Source organism: Carettochelys insculpta, chromosome 8 (assembly GCF_033958435.1).
Source record: "Carettochelys insculpta isolate YL-2023 chromosome 8, ASM3395843v1, whole genome shotgun sequence".
In the NCBI taxonomy this organism is placed as follows: Eukaryota; Metazoa; Chordata; order Testudines; family Carettochelyidae; genus Carettochelys; species Carettochelys insculpta.
Window position 1 is genome coordinate 73,311,577 of NC_134144.1, and position 5,429 is coordinate 73,317,005.

A 5,429-nucleotide genomic window follows, 5' to 3' on the forward strand; every position below is an offset into this window, starting at 1 on the left:
AAATAATTTGTTTATTTAAATTGCCTCATTTTCCAGCCTGCCTGATGAGTTTTGAATACAGGGGACTGGCCATGCTGCATGGGAGTTGAGAAGCCATGAGATCAATTGCCTGTTGGAGAAGAGGGTGAGAGGATAGCTAATATGATGCCAGTTTTCTAAAAAGGGGTCCAGAAGTGATCCTGGCAATTATAGACCAGTAAACCTAACTTCCTGCCAGAGAAACTGGTTGAAACTCTAGTAAAGAACAGAATTATCAGCTATGTGTAATGAACATGAATCAACAGGGCTTTTGTCTAGAGAAATCACACCTCACAGGGGACGGCTCTTGCAGCCATTGGGGATAGTTCTTCAGTCCCTGAGGGGCTAGCCCAGCTGCTGTGTGCAGCACCAGGCTAAGAATGCCAGGAGCCCTGAGCAAAAGGGCAGGTGATAAGCCAGAAAATGCCCTGCCCCGCCTCCCCCATGCGGCTGGGAACTTGGTCAAAGCCTGTGGATTAACAATAGACCCCTGAATGCTACTGACCACCACCTATCTGGTAACACTCTGCATCTTAATGTATTTATGAATGAAGCTGTTCTCAGTAGGCCCGTTCCTGACTTTAAGAAGTGTCAGTGGCCCGTACGGCAAGGTCAAAAGGTGAAATTTTGGCCTTGGAAAGGTTGCTGACCCTGGGTCTATACAATCACGACTCACCTGGACAATGTGACTACAGAAGTATTTGCTCCTTCACATAGCACAAGAACTAGGACGCACCCAAAGAAATGAACAGGCAGCGGATTTAAACCACACAGAAGGCTGTATTTCTTCACACAAAGCACAGCCAGCCTGGGGGACTCCCTGCTGGGGGATGTTGTGACAGCCAAGGCTATAACAGAGTTTAAAAACTAGAAAAGTTTCTCGCAGAACAAAGCGAGGGGGCCTGGAGCCCCTACAGACGAACACTTGTATTTGTTAGGTAATAGACTTTAGGGGCTGCAGGCCGGCTCACTTTGGTTTGCAAAGATACAGCCGACCCCAGAACAACAGGAGGTCCTGTGGCACCTTATAGACTAACAGATATTTTGCAGCATAGGCTTTGGTGGGCAAAGACCCGCTTCATCAGATGTGTGAGCGGCAGGGAGGGTTTCAGACGAGTATTTAAAGAGTAAAAGCAAGTCTGAGTAAAAGTCTGAGTAAAAGGGAGGGCCAGAGCTGACAAGGTCTATCCAGTCACGGTGGAAATGGCCCATTATCAGTAGTACATAGCAAGAGAGGAGTAAAAACAAGCCAGAACGGGTGGTGGGGATGTGGCCCATTGTCAGATTCTAAGTGGAGGTGTGAACTTCCATCCTAGAGAAGCCGCTTTCCTAAGGGGCGAACCACTCCCAGTCTCTGTTTAATCCCTGGTTGATGGAGTCAAATTTGCAAATGAATTGCAGCTCAGAGATTTCTCTCTCCATTGATTTTTTTTTTTTTTTTTTTTTTTTTTTTAAATTTTTTGTTGTGGGACTGCTACCTTAAAGCTTATTGTCAGGGATTTACAACCCATCCTGGACAATGATCCCCTACTTTCACAGGCCTTGGGAGGCAGACCAGTCCTTGTCCACAGACAACCTGCCAACCTGAAGCAAATCTTAACCACAACTAGACACCGCACCACAGTCACTCGTTGCCAGCTCTGCCCACATATCTACACCAGCAACACCATTACAGGACCTAACCAGATCAGCCACACCATCGTGGGTTCATTCAGCTGCACATCTACCAATATAATTTATGCCGTCATGTGCCAGCAATGACCCTCTGCCATATACGTCGGACAAACTGGACGGTTTCTACGTAAAGAATAAACGCACACAAATCAGATATCAGAAATGGTAATATACAAAAACCCGTAGGAGAGCACTTCAATTTCCCAGGACACACAGTAGCAGACTTACAAGTAGCTATCCTACAGCAAAGAAATTTCAGGACCAGACTCCAAAGAGAAATTTCTGAGCTACAATTCATCTGCAAATTCGACGCCCTCGGCTCTGGCTTAAACAAAGACTGCGAATGGCTGGCTAAATACAGAAGCAGCTTCCCCTCCCTTGGTGTTCACACCTCCAGATAAGCTGCTGGCAGTAAGCCTCACCCTTGCTGACTGAGCTAACCTTGTTACCCCCACCCTTGCTCTGGCTTATTTATACCTGGCCCTGCAGATTTCCAAGACCAGCATCTGATGAAGTGAGTCTGTGCTCACGAAAGCTCATGCTCAAAACTTTTCTGTTAGTCTATAAGGTGCCACAGGACCCCTCGTTGCTGTTACAGATCCAGACTAACATGGCTACCGCTCCGGTACTTTAAAGCTGTTACTGAGCGTCCCGGGAGATTGACGTGTTCTCCTGCAGGTTTTTGTATGTTACCGTTCCTGACGTCTGATTTACGTCCATTTATTCTTTTACGGAGAGACGGTCCAGTTTGGCCAGTGTAAATTGCAGTGGGACATTGCTGGCACATGATGGCCTATATTATATTAGTAGCTGTGCAGGTAAAGGAGCCCCTGGTGGTGCGGTTGATGTTAGGCCCTGTGATGCTATCGCTGGTGTAGATACATGAGCAGAGCTGGCAGCGAGGTTTGTTGCAGGGATTGGTTCCAGGTTTAGAGTTACTGTGGTGTGGTCTCTAGTTGCTGGTGAGAATCCGTTTCAGGCCGGCCATAGGCAAAGCCGAACCCAGCGACTCCTCTGAGACTAGAAGAGGTCCGGGAGTGTGGACTCACATCGGGACGGAGCCGGTGGTGGAAGGACAAAGTGCTGTGCCCTTGCCCACGCTTCGTACAGCAAGGGCCATCCTGGCAGGGGCCAGGCCTCGGCAGAGGGAGGCTTGGTGCAGGGGGCCACACACTGGGCGGTCGCTGCCTGACGGCCTCGTTGTGTGGCTGCTGTGCCGGAGATGAGGCAGCTGTCACCACGCCAGAAGGAGGCCCTGGGCGCTGAGCCGGAAGCGGAGAACTCTGCAGCTGACGCTGGGGGCAGCAGAGGTCATTGCTGATGTAGGATAGACAGGCTGGGGGGCAACCGGGGCTGGGCCCTGGACTGTGTGAAAGAGATGGGCCGGCCCCTGCCGCGTCGCTTCCAGGAAGGGCTTCGCCCGGCCCAGGGCCACCAGAGGCGAAGGGGAACGTGCCCTGCCCAGGCAGCTGGCACTCACGGAGGGTAGGGGTGATTCACCCCCTGTGGCACAGGCCAGGGCCGCACCCCAGGGAAAGGAGACCGTCCCTCAGGGCAGCTGGGCACCAGGAAGCCAGTTCCCCCCTACCCCAGGCTCTGGTGGGTCCCCTCAGCAATGGCAGCTGGTGGGGGTCAGAGCCAGGCTCATCCCCTCCTCTCCCCACAGGGGGTGCCAGGGATCCATTCCTGCCTGCCCCCCCCCCCCCATATCTGGTCCAGAGGCCATGGTCTGACAGCGCCAGGACAGCCACACCCCCCACCCATAGGGCAGGGGCAGAGGGATCCCTCCTCTCCTGCAGGTGGATGGGGGCAGAGACAAGCCAGCCAGTGCCAGCTGTGCAGCAGCCCCTGCATTTGGGGGTCGGCCCCCTCTCCCCACCAGCTCTGCCCCATAACACTCAGTGCGGCCACTGCCCCACGTTGTCAGCCTCGCGCTGCCGCTGGGGCACTAGAAGCCCTGGGAGCTGCACCCGCGGCTGCCCCACAGCTGTGTCCACACAGACACCACTCAGCAGCGGGCCCAGAACCCACGGCCTTTGGGCTTCTGTCCCAGCCGCCTCTGTCCCCAACACTGGCCGCGTACGTCCCTGGCCCGGTGCAGCGCTTACAAGCGCAGGGCCGCAGCCAGCAGGGGCCACGTCAGCACATGGCCACTTAACCAGTAGCTTACAACACACGTGGGTGTGTGGGGGCGTGCAAGGGTGTGCGAGGGCATGTGCGTGTGTGGGCATGCGTGGGGGGTGGGCATGTGTGGACGTGTGTGGGCATGCGTGGGCATGTGGGGTGGGGGGCGTGCACCTTACATATGACTGACAGGAGCCCACAGCTCCCAGTGGAGCAATGGGTCACCCAGGGCTAGGCTGCCACAGGGCCCCTTCTGGGCTGGGAAAGGAATCCCTCCCCCCCAACTGCCCGACGGTTGCACAGGGAGACCCAAAGAACAGCTGCATGGCTGGGGCAAAGGGGAGGTCGGGAGCAGGAGCCCCTGGGGGGGTTACCCTTGGAGGGTGGGTATGGAAGGGAGGTGGGAGGAGGAACCCCTGGGGGGTACAGAAGGGGGGTGGGAGCAGGAGACCCTGAGGGGTGGATATGGAAACGTGTTGGGAGGAGGAGCCCCTGGGGGGGGTTATGGAAGGGGGGTGGGAGGATGAGCCCCTGGGGAGTACGGAAGAGGGGGTGGGAGGAGGAGCCCCGGGGGGGTGGATATGGAAGGGGGGTGGGAGCAGGAGCCCCGGGGGGGTTACGGAAGCAGGGTGGGAGGAGGAGCCCTTGGGGGGTACAGAAGGGGGGGTGGGAGCAGGAGACCCTGTGGAGTGGGTATGGAAGGGGGGGTAGGAGGAGGAGCCCCTGGGGGGTACGGAAGGAAGGTGGGAGCAGGAGCCCCTGGGGGGTAGATATGGAAGTGGGGTGGGAGGAGGAGCCCCTGGGGTGGGCATGGAAGGGGGAGTGGGAATATTGGCACCCAGACACCAAAGGAAATTGGTTTGAAAGACACGTACCTCGTCAGGTTGCAATGTCACGGATCCGGCTGATCTCTGATACTAACAGAGAATTCGTTTACCCAGTCTGGAGTTCTATGTAACTTCATTTTTTAAAAACAAATTGTTCTTTCTTTACCTCGCTGTTGCTTGCTGCTATTCTTTTGTTGAGCATTGCCTGTGGGCAGGTTAAACAATTTACACATTGAAAATGGTGTACAGCAATAATGCAACAATATAAGCAATAATACAGCAACAACACAGTAGCAAAATTTAAATTAACTAACAGTGATTTTTAGCCGATTGCCAACTTAATTCTCCATGTATGCTAGACTGAGGTATAGGTGACCACTCTCTTTATGATTAAGCCAAATTAAAATTTTCAGTACCGGTCTACGCAAACCCTTTGAGGATATTAAATTTTCTTGCTGCTTTGTTCTGCTTGGAGGTGGAAACATGCTGGAATTGTTTTCTTAGCTTTATTCATGAATTGCTATTTTCAAATATTTTTGCAATGACATATCTGTGTGTAAAGGAACAAACAGTATAATAAAAACCAACAAGAAAATGACGTTTCGTTAATTTTACCTTAATTTTAATGTTGAGATTTCCCTTTATGTTTTCTCTTTGATTTTGAAAAAAAAGTAAAATTGTGATTAATATGTTTTGCAATTTTGTTATTTTTAGGCAAGAAATATATGTATGTGTATTTATCATGGAGACGTTTCTGAACTTCGCAAAAAAATGGTTATTCATAAT